This window comes from Scyliorhinus canicula, chromosome 12 (assembly GCF_902713615.1).
Source record: "Scyliorhinus canicula chromosome 12, sScyCan1.1, whole genome shotgun sequence".
Taxonomy (NCBI): domain Eukaryota; kingdom Metazoa; phylum Chordata; class Chondrichthyes; order Carcharhiniformes; family Scyliorhinidae; genus Scyliorhinus; species Scyliorhinus canicula.
This window is the reverse complement of record NC_052157.1, coordinates 66,074,889-66,085,932: the sequence shown is the minus strand read 5'-3', so window position 1 is coordinate 66,085,932 and position 11,044 is coordinate 66,074,889. Positions and strand designations below refer to the sequence as shown.

The 11,044-nt window shown below is 43.7% G+C and overlaps 1 protein-coding gene across 13 annotated transcripts in view; it reads left to right on the top strand.

Annotated features, from left to right (window-relative positions):
• The first annotated feature begins 340 nt into the window (after positions 1 to 340).
• LOC119974368 overlaps positions 341 to 11,044 on the top strand; it is a 60,789-nt gene continuing 50,085 nt past the window's right edge. For 7 of the 13 annotated variants that reach the window (XR_005462498.1, XR_005462497.1, XM_038813141.1 and 4 more), the window contains exon 1: positions 350 to 420. The gene's annotated coding sequence lies outside the window, so the exon portion shown is untranslated. Of the gene's footprint in view, positions 421 to 11,044 lie in introns of all 13 variants that reach the window. The other 6 variants (XM_038813149.1, XM_038813148.1, XM_038813143.1 and 3 more) reach the window with 4 other exon arrangements.

Here is an 11,044-nt window from a genome sequence, read left to right as displayed (position 1 = left end):
TAGATCTTTCAACGATAAGCTGAATGGGCTCCTTAACTTGTGCTGTGATACTTTAGAGTAAAACCGGGATTTGAATGTTTCAAATCAAGAAGGTAAATAAACATTCTAGATTGAGGATGGATTACTAACCCCACCCTAAACCCTACTTTTTAAAACGGGGAATCAGCTGGAATTTAGACCCGACAACAGACTGACTCATTGACAGGACAGGCCAATGAGCAATCACAGATTTGGGATTTCTCACCAATCAGGGTTAATCGAAGGCGGGATTTCATCCTCCCCGCCCATGCCACTCATTGATTGGTGGGCAGACGGCTAGTTGACATGAATCCTATCCAATCAGACAGTTAGTAGAGAGTGAGTTTTGTTCAGTTTCCACCAGCAGCAGGAAAGAGGCAGCGACTGGGGCAGAATATTAAGGTAGGAGATCTGAATTCAGGCTGACAGGGAACTCTGGTACGCTCTGTTTGAGGAGGTATCGGAAAGCTACGGTCATGTTGTATTTTTCGGGTCTCGGGCAGTCCACCCGCCTAGAAAATGGCGTCGATGGGCCGAAGAACCTCTTTCTGTAATTCCACGGACATCACACCCGATCCACGGCATATCAAGGTCATGACTATCCTGCGCCACAATGTGCCTTTTCCTGGAGTGTGGGTGACTGTTGGACCTAATGCTTCCACACACAGGATCTGCGACACACTCAATGAGGACTCTGGAAACTGCTTTCCTGTTGATTGCTGTATTCAGTTTCAAATATCTGAAACGTAGATAACCGTAAGAAGTCTTACAACCCCAGGTTAAAGTCCAACAGGTTTGTTTTCAAACACGAGCTTTCAGAGCGCTGCTCCTTCGGTCTGTAACTAGTGGTGTTCCGCAGGGATCAGTATTGGACCTCTGCTCTTTGTAATATATATATGACTTGGGTCTGATTAGCAAGTTTGCGGATGATACTAAGATTACAGGAGTTGCGGATAATGATGAAGATTGTCAGAGAATACAACAGGATCTGAGGAAGGAGCTGCGCTCCGAAAGCTCGTGTTTGAAACAAACCTGTTGGACTTTAACCTGGTGTTGTAAGACTTCTTACTGTGCTCACCCTAGTCCAACGCTGGCATCTCCACATCGTAGATAACCGTGACTGAGAAGGAAAATCAGGAAAAGCACAACCGAATTTACCCAGAATGGAGGGTGTTGATAAAATGGACAGGATAGAATTCCCAATATACTGTTATTGGGGGACAGAAAAATTCTTTCTCTTCCTTCCCCTTTAATTTAAAAAAATGTGTTTTATGGAATGTCAGCATTGCTGGCGAGCATTTATTGCCCATCCCTGGTTGCCCTTCAGAAGCTGGTGGTGTGCTGTCGCCTTGAACCACTGCAATCCCTGAGGTGTAGGTAGACCCACAGTGCTGTTAGGGAGGGAATTCCAGGATTTTCACCCTGTAACTGTGAAGGAATGATGATATATTTCCAAATCAGATTTGTGAGTGACTTGGGGAAGAACCTCCAGGTGCTGGTGTTCCCAGGTATCTGCTGCTTTTGTTCTTCTAGATGGTAGTGATGGTGGATTTGGTGCTGCCTAAAGAACCTTGGTGAGTTCCGGCAGTAGATGGTATACATGGCTGCCACTATCCATCTGTGGACAGACGTTTATGATTGGTGCAGGTTGGAAGGCCGAAGGGCCTGTTCCTGTGCTGTGCTGTTCTTTGGAAGGGGTAGAAATCAAGTGGGCTGCCTTGTCCTTGATGATGATGATGATAATAATAATCACTTATTGTCACAAGTAGGCTTCAATGAAGTTACTGTGAAAAGCCCCTAGGATGCCGGGTTTTTTTGGAGCTTCACTCGCCCTGGCAAGTGAAGACAATTCCATTGCACTTCTGACTTGTGCCTTGTAGACGGTGGTCAGACTTTGGGAGGTTAGGAGGTGAGTTACTCATCATAGGATTCCTAATCTTTGACCTGATCTTGTAGCCACAGTATTTATATGGCTGGTCAAGTTCAGTTTTTGGTCAATGGTAATCCCCAGGATGTTGATAGTGGGGGATTCGGCGATAGTAATTCCATTGAATGTCAAGGAATGATACATACATACGTTACATACTTTTTTTTGGAAATGGTCATTTCCTGGCACTTCTGTGGCATGAATATTACTTTCCACTTGCCAGCCCAAGCCTGGATATTCTCTGGGTCTGCTGCATTTGGACATGAACTGCTTCAGTATCTGAGGAGTTATGAATGGTGCTGAACATTGTGTAATCATCAGCAAACATCCCCACATTTGACCTTATGATGGAAGGAAGGTCATTGATGAAGCAGGTGAAGATGGTTGGGCTGAGGACATTACAAAGAACAAAGAAAAGTACAGCACAAGAACAGGCCCTTTGACCCTCCAAGCCAGTGCCGATCATGATGCTTTAACTAAAAACAAAACCTTCTGTCCTTACTGGGTCCGTTATGCCTCTATTTCCTCTCTATTCATGTACCCATCCAGATGCCTCTTAAATGTTGCTAATGTGCCTGCTTCCACCACATCCTCTGGTAGTGCCACCCACCATTCTCTGCGCGAAAAACTTACCCTGCACATCTCCCTTAAACGTCCTCCCTTGTACCTATGCCTCATGTAATTGACATTTCGACCCTTGGAAAAAGCCTCTGAATATCCAACCTGTCTGTGCCTCTCATAATTTTGTAGACCCCTATCAGGTCTCTCCTCAGTTTCTGTCTTTCGAGTGAAAACAATCAAGTTTATTCAACCTCTCCTCATAGCCAACACCCTTGAGACCAGGCGGCATCCTTTGAACTCTCTCCAAAGCTTCCAAGTCCTTCTGATAATGACCAGAACAACATGCAAAACTCCAAATGCGCCCTAACCAAGGGTTTATATAACTGCAACATGATTTCCCAACTCTTGTACTCAATGCCCCAGCTGATGAAGGCAAGCATGCCATAGTCCTTCTTAATCACCATGGCCACCTTTGTTGCCGTTTTTAGGAAACTGTGGACCTGCACTCCCAGATCCCTCTGAATGTTAATGTTCCTAAGGGATCTACAGTATAATTTAAACCTAGATATGATCCTCCAAAATGCATCACCTCTCATTTGCCTGGAATAAACACCATCTGCCATTTCTGTGCCCAGGTCTCCAATCTATCTATAACCTATTGTATCCTGTGACAGCCATCGGCACTATTAGCAACTCCAGCAATCTTCGTGTCATCTGCAAACTTACTAATCAGACCACCCACATTTTCCTCCAGATCATTTATATATAATACAAACAACAGAGCCCTAAGGAACTCCTGCAGTGATGTCCTGGTACTGAGATGACTGACCTCCAACAACCACAACCACATTCCTTTGTGCCAGACAGAAAATGCTGGAAAATCTCAGCCAGTCTGGCAGCACCTGTAGGGAGAGAAAAGCTAACGTTTCGAGTCCAGATGACCCTTGGTAATCTGGACTCGAAACATTAGCTCTTTTCTCTCCCTACAGATGCTGCCAGACTTTCTGAGATTTTCCAGCATTTTCTCTTTGGTTTCAGATCCCAGCATCCGCAGTAATTTGCTTTTATTGCTTTGTGCCAGGTATGACTCCAACCAACAGAGTTCTCCCTCTGATTTCCATTGACTCTAGTTTTGCTAGATCTCCTTGATGCCATACTCAGTCAAATGCTGCCTTGATGTCAAGAGCAGTGATTCTCACCTCACCTCTGGCATTCAGCTCTTTTGTGCATGTTTAATCAAGGCTGTAATGAGGTCAAGAGCTGAGTGACCCTGGTGGAATCCAAAGTGAGTGTCAGTGAGCAAGTTATTGCTGAGTAAGTGCCGATTGATAACACTGTTGATGACCCCTTTCCATCACTTTACTGATTATCAAGAGTAGACTGATGGGGCAGCAATTGGCCAGCATGGATTTGTCCTGTTTCTTGTGAACAGGACATATCTGGGCAATTTTCCACATTGCAGGGTAGATAGCAATGTTGTAACTGTCCTGGAACAGCTTGGCTAGGGGTGCAGCAAGTTCTTCAGGACTATTGCCGGAATATTTTCAGGGCACCATAGCCGTTGCAGTATTTGCTGTTTCCTGATATCCCGTGGAATTAATCGAATTGGCTGAAGACTGACATTTGTGATGCTGGGGATCTCCGGAGGAGACCGAGGTGTATCAGCTACTCAGCACTTGGCTGAAGCTTGTTGTGAATACTTCAGCCTTGTCTTTTGCACATTGTACTGGGTACTGCTTTTTAAAAAATGTATTTTATTGCAAACATGTATCAAAACAGGTTACAGCAAATAAACACCCCGGGAAACATACTTCCCAGCAATCAGCTATACAGCCTGTACAGATTTTTCCCCTTTTTCACCCCCCACACCCCTGCAACGAACAGCTCCTCAAACACGGTCAGAAACATCCCCCATCTGTTCTCATACCTCCCTGAAGAGCCCCTTAACTCATACTTTATCTTCTCCAACTGCAGGAGTGCCGACCGACGCTCCAGTAAAATTGACTGCCGTGCAATGAGAGATGCGAACCTCCTCTCCATGAGCTCTGGCTTCTCTGAAACCCCAAAGGGTCTGGGTCCACCTCTTCCTCCACTATCCTGGCTAAGACTGCGAACACTCCAGCCCAGAATCTTCCCAATTTTTCGTAATCCCAAAACATGTGTGCGAGATTCGCTGGCTCCCCGCCTACACCACTCGCACTCATCTGCTACCCCCTGAAAGCACCCACTCATTCTCGCCCGAGTCATATGCACCCTGTGCACCACCTTAAACTGTATCATGCTCGTCCTTGCACAAGTGGAGGTCCAAGTTTATCCAAGGCAGTACCTCACTCCATACTCCCCCATTGATCTCCCCTCCCAACTCCGCTTCCCATTTTTCCTTGATCTTCACCAGCCGCTCTTTCCCTGCTCCCCCAACCACCTGTATATATTCCCAATTCTTCCCTTCCCCTTTCAGCAGGGTGTATCCCAGCAACCTAGGGAGCCCCTCCAGACCTTTTGCGTAAAAGTCCCTAACCTGCAGATACCTGAACTCACTCCCCCTTGGCAGCTCTACCTTCTCCCTTAGCTCCTCCAGATTGGCGAACCCTTCCTCCAAATACAGATCCCTCACCTTGACCAGCCCCACTTCCCTCCACCTCCTGTATACACTGTTCATCTCCCCTGGCTCAAACCCATGATTCTCGCACAGCGGCGTTAACACCAACATCCCTTCCACCCTAAAATTACTCAACTGATTCCATATCTTCACCTTGGTCTGCACCACCAGGCTCCCTGAATACCTACTTGGAGCCATTGGCTGCCATCACCATAGCCCTCAAACTAGACCCCGACAAGATTCCTCCTCCATCCTAACCCACTCTACCCCTTCTGCTTCCCACCACTTCTGCATCTTGTCCACATTCGGTGTTAAGTAATGGGTTAAGAGCCATCGCAATTAGTTGTCTCATTTATGTTAAGTATCCAATAATTGCCACTGATATGTAAAGAGGCTTTAGGTGGCTTTTGTGTTAGGTGAAGTGACGATTTGCAGAACCTTTGACTCTTTATACAACAGCAGCTAAATGTCTAACAAATGGTAGCAGAGGATGGTTGCTGTGCAGATGTGAAGGGTTAAAAGATACAACTTTTCCAGACCAAACCAAAGAGTGAGTGAGAAGAAAAAAGAAAAGAAGATTTATGGCTGAACCTAGGATAAAAATGGCCGGATATGACCCCCCCCCCCCCTTATTTTCTGAAAGGGGATCGTACGACCAATGGAGAAGTGCAGTAGTTATGTGGACTAAGGTAACTGTCTTGGGAAAGAGAAAACAAGGTATGGCATTGGCTCTTTCTCTACCATATGACAGTAAAATCCGAAGCAAAGTGTTTTCTGAGCTGGAATTGGAAGAGTTAGACTCAGAAGAAGGTCTGGAGACTCTATTATATTATATGGATAAGATTTATGAAAAGGATGACTTAAGTGCATATGAAGCATGGTCGGATTTTGATAGGTTCCGGAAAATAGAAGATTTCTCCATGGAAGACTATATAATGGAATTTGGCAGACTATATAAAAGGCTGCAGAAACACAACCTGGAATTTCCACAGTCTGTGTTGTTCTTTAAATTACTTGACTGCCAGAGTGAGCAACATGGATAGGCTCCTGATTTTGACAGGAGTTCAGTTTGCAGATAAGAAAACCTTATTCGATCAGATGACAGAAGCTTTAAAAAAGTTTCTGGGGAAACATTCGATTCCAATGGCTCCGATGACCCAAATAGGTCAGTCTACAATGAAGCAGAATATGGAAGATAACACTGCTAACAGGCTGGCGAAATCGCACGGCTACAAACAGGTTCCAAGACTATAGAAGGAGATTGGGACCCTGAAATTATGAAGACAGAAACCAAGTTAGAACCTACAATAGGACGATGAACCCCAGAAATACCCGGGGTATGATAAATCAATGTTTTCGATGTGACTCTCAATACCATTATGCATTCAACTGTCCAACATGTTATAATAGTGTTCGAAGCGACACATGAGGAAAAAGATAGTGACCAGAAAGAAGGCATTGTCCTATTAACAAGCAGTTTTACGCCGGTAATACATAGAACAGTACAGCACAGAACAGGCCCTTCATGTTGTGCCGAGCATTGTCCGAAACCAAGATCAAGCTATCCCACTCCCTGTCATTGTGGTGTGCTCCATGTGCCTATCCAATAACCACATGAGGGTGTTGGTTGCAGATTCCTTCAATTGTTCGGTATTGGACAGTGGCTGCACATCTACTGTGTGTGGGACTGACTGGTTCAAATGTTGCCTGGACTCCTTGAATGCTGAAAATCGTAACAAGGTTAAGGAATATGAAAGTTCCACAAGTTTCAGGTTTGGAGATGATAATGCTCTGAAGTTGCTGAAAGGAGTGGTGATCCCTTGCAATATTGCCGGAGTGAATCATTTCATGAGCACGGATGCTGTATCAAGTGAGATACCTTTGCTTCTGAACAGACCGTCGATGAAGAAAGCACACATGAAACTGGACATGGAACAGGATAAGACAACAGTTTTTGGAAAGATGGTGGACTTAAAATTTACACAGTCGGGACACTATTGTATTCCATTACTGACAAATAATATTTCAAGTAGAGTGGTTAAGGATGTGTTAATGGCAGTTGAAAATGGGACTTTAGCTGATAAAAAGCTTGTTGTAGTAAAACTGCACAGGCAATTTGAGCATCCGTCTCCTTGGAGGCTGAACAATTTATTAACGGATGCAGGGGTAAGGGATGAAGACTATACTAAACTGATAGAACAGGTTAGTGATCGCTGTGAAGATTGTAGGAAGTACAGAAGGGCACCAGCACGACCGATAGTAACCCTACCTTTGGCCAGAGATTTTAACGACATTGTGGCCATGGACCTTAAGGTCTGGGATAAAGCCAATAATATATTTATTTTGCGTTTTGTAGATTTAGCAACCAAATTTAGTCAATCAACGATTGTACGAAGAAAAAAAAAGAGAGTAATTTTGGATCAAATCGTGGAAAAATGGATAGGGACAGGAATGGACCCACAGGCAAAATTCTTTACGGACAATGTGGGAGAATTTGCTAATGATGAGTTTCGAGATATGTATTTAAAAAGTGAATATCACAGTTATGAATACGGCTGTGGAAAGCCCATTTAGTAATGGTGTGTGTGTGAAAGAAACCATGCGGTAATAGATGACCTGCTCCGGAAAGTTGTGGCAGATAGACCAAGCTACATTTAGCTTTAGCATGGGTGGTAGATGCAAAGAATTCATTGCAGATCGTTGGGAGCTATAGTCCCTATCAATTAGTGTTTGGTAGAAATCCAAAAATTCCGTCCATTTTAGATGACCAGCCTCCAGCTTGGGAAGGGACCACAATTAGCTCTGCCTTTGCTGAGCATTTAAATGCATTACATAGCAGTAGAAAGGCTTTTTTGGAAGCCAAAGTCTCTGAAAGAATTCGCAGAGCTTTAATACCGTTTTTCAGCAAGGAGACATAGTATACTATAAGAGAGACAATTTTAATGAATGGAAAGGCCCAGAGAAGATCATAGGCATAGATGGCAAAACAATTATTTTGCAACATGGCAATCAAACTGTTCGGGTACATTCATCAAGGATAATGGGTACAGATTACAAATTTTCAAATTTAGACAGAGCAGACAGACATGACGAGGAACCAGAGTCATCTGGTACACATGTGTTACAGAACTATGAGGACCAGTTAACTGATATAGACAGGGTTTCTGTAGAGGAACACCACAATTCTGATGAATTAGAACAGGCCATTTTTCCGAAAGGACAACTGCCAAAAGTTGGTACAAAAGTGACATACTTGCCTGACGGGTGGAGTCAATGGAAGGATGCAACTGTTATTAGTGGAGCAGGGAAGACCACTAGAAAGTATAAACATTGGTTGAATGTACAGCATTCAGGGGAGGGAGTCAAGACAATGGATTATGAACACAAAGTTCAAAAATGGAGGGCACAGAAACGCAGTACCAGTTCAGATAGTACATCAGATAGTGAACAGGTCCGCAGGAAAAGGTCAAGAACTATTGAAAGGACATCCCACAGCAGAAGGGAAAGTTCTAGCAATACAGAACTAGATACCAGGCGGGAGAGGGGACGTAGTTTATCAAATTCACGGAACAGGAGTAAGACTATGAATACTAATAGGAGTAGAAGCCCACATGCACGTGAGATATTGGTGGTTTCCAATAAATTAGATGAAAAAGTTACCAAAGATGCCAAACAGCAAGAACTGCATAGTTGGAGTGAATTTGGGGTATACACAGAAGTACCCGATAGGGGACAAAGAGCTCTATCCCACAGATGGATTTGCATGGAAAAGGTTCTTCCAGATGGAACTTATAAGACAAAGGCTAGGCTTGTGGCAAGGGGATTTGAAGAAAAGGATATAAGGGTAGCTTCACCTATGGCAGGAAAGGTTATTTTAAAGATATTCTTGACTCTATTAGACACAAAGGCATGGGAATGCAAATCTATAGATATAAAAGCTGCCTTTTTGCAGGGGCATCAGCTCCAGAGAGACATTTTTCTCCGTCCTCCTAAAGAGGCAGCTGACACAGAAGGTGTACTCTGGAAGTTGAACAAATGTGTATATGGATTTAATGATGCATCTAGAGCCTGGTATTTTTCGCTAAGGTCAGTTTTATTAATGTTAGGCTGTTGCCAGTTGAAAGCAGATCTGGCAATGTTATACTGGCACTATAAAGGAAATCTTTCTGGCATCTTTCTGATGCATGCCAATGATTTTTTGTGGGTTGGGACTAGTGATTTCAAAGCAATTATAATCTCTGGTTTGAGGAAATAGTTCAGGGTTGGAACTCAGGCTTCCGGTGCATTTAAATATATTGGACTGGAAATAGGACAGACTAAGTTAGGGGCAACTTTACGTCAGCAATCTTATTTGGAAAGCATCTGCCCGATAGCAATTAGTCGTGGCCGGGTTTCACAAAAAGATGCAATGGTTTCAAAGATGGAAAAAGAGCAACTGCGAAGTTTAATTGGGCAACTGAATTGGTTAGGTAGACAGACTAGACTGATGTGAGTTTTGATGTCTTACAGTTAAGTACAAAAATGAATGATCCCAAAGTGGAAGACATAATGAGAGCAAATAAAGCGTTGGTCAAACTAGAAATGCAGGAGTGTGTTTTGAGGTTGCCAGTTTAAGGTGATCTTGGGCACTTGAAACTCATAGTTTATAGTGATGCGTCCTATGCAAATTTATGTGATGGGGTTTCAAGCGCAGGTTGTTTCATAATTTTCCTTTTGGGGAACAATGGTAAATGTTGCCCTCTTTTGTGGGAATCAAAGAAAATAAGGAGAGTGGTCAAAAGCACTTTGGCTGCTGAGACGTTAAGCCTTGTAGAGGCGGTGGATATGGCCTTTTATATTAAATATTGACAGAAATTTTGGGATTAGGGGATTTGGATAATATACCTATTGAATGTCACATTGACAATAAATCCCTGTGGGAAAATAAGCACTCTACAAAAAGTGTCAATGAAAAAAGGTTAAGGATAGGGTGATCATGGCTCGGCACAACATTGAGGGCCGAAGGGCCTGTTCTGTGCTGTACTGTTCTATGTTCTATAGACATCGCAAGTTTGAAGCAGATGTTGGACAGAGGGGAGGCAGCAAAAATTAAATGGGTCGACAGTAGCTATCAATTGTCAGACTGTTTTGCAAAAAGAGGGGCTAGTTCACAGAAGCCTTTGGGTATTGTTAATGAAGGGCACCTGTTTCTATGACTTTTTTTTTCTTCCAAACAAAAGGAAAAGAGAAGGGGGGGTGTATGTGTGTGTATTTGAGTTGTAAATTTGTTTTCAACTCTTGTTTTTCTCCAAGCAAGGAGAGACTGTTAAGTAATGGGTTAAGAGAAATTCCAATTAGTTATCTCATTTATGTTAAGTATCCAATAATTGACACTGATATGTAAAGAGGCTTCAGGTGGCCTTTGTGTCGGTGATGTGAAAATAGAGTTTTGTGCAGAGTCTGTTGAAGTGAAATAAAGGTGTTTGTGGAAAAGGAGCAGAACCTTTGACCTTTTATACAACAGCAGCTAAACGTCTAACATTCGGCACCCAATAATAATGAAGCAAGTTCAGCAACGTCAACCTACCCTGCCTCTGTAGCAGGGTCCCCCCCACCCTCGGCACCTTCCCGCTCCCATACAAAATGATCGTGTCCACTTTCCGAAAAAAGGCCTTTGGTATAAAGATCGGGAGAGCCTGAAAGATAAACAAGAACCTCGGCAGAATATAAATTTTCACCACTTGGACCCTCCCCGCCAACGTTAAGTACAGTGTATCCCACCTCTGAAAATCCTCCCTAGCCTCCTACACCAGCGTCGTTAAGTTCCACTTAGCGAGTCCCGTCCATTCCCTCGCTACTTGAATCTCCAAATACCCAAACCTATCCATCGCTACCGTAAATGAAATCCCCCCTAAATTAGCCCGCTGTCCCAGCTCATTCACCGGGAATACCTCGCTTTT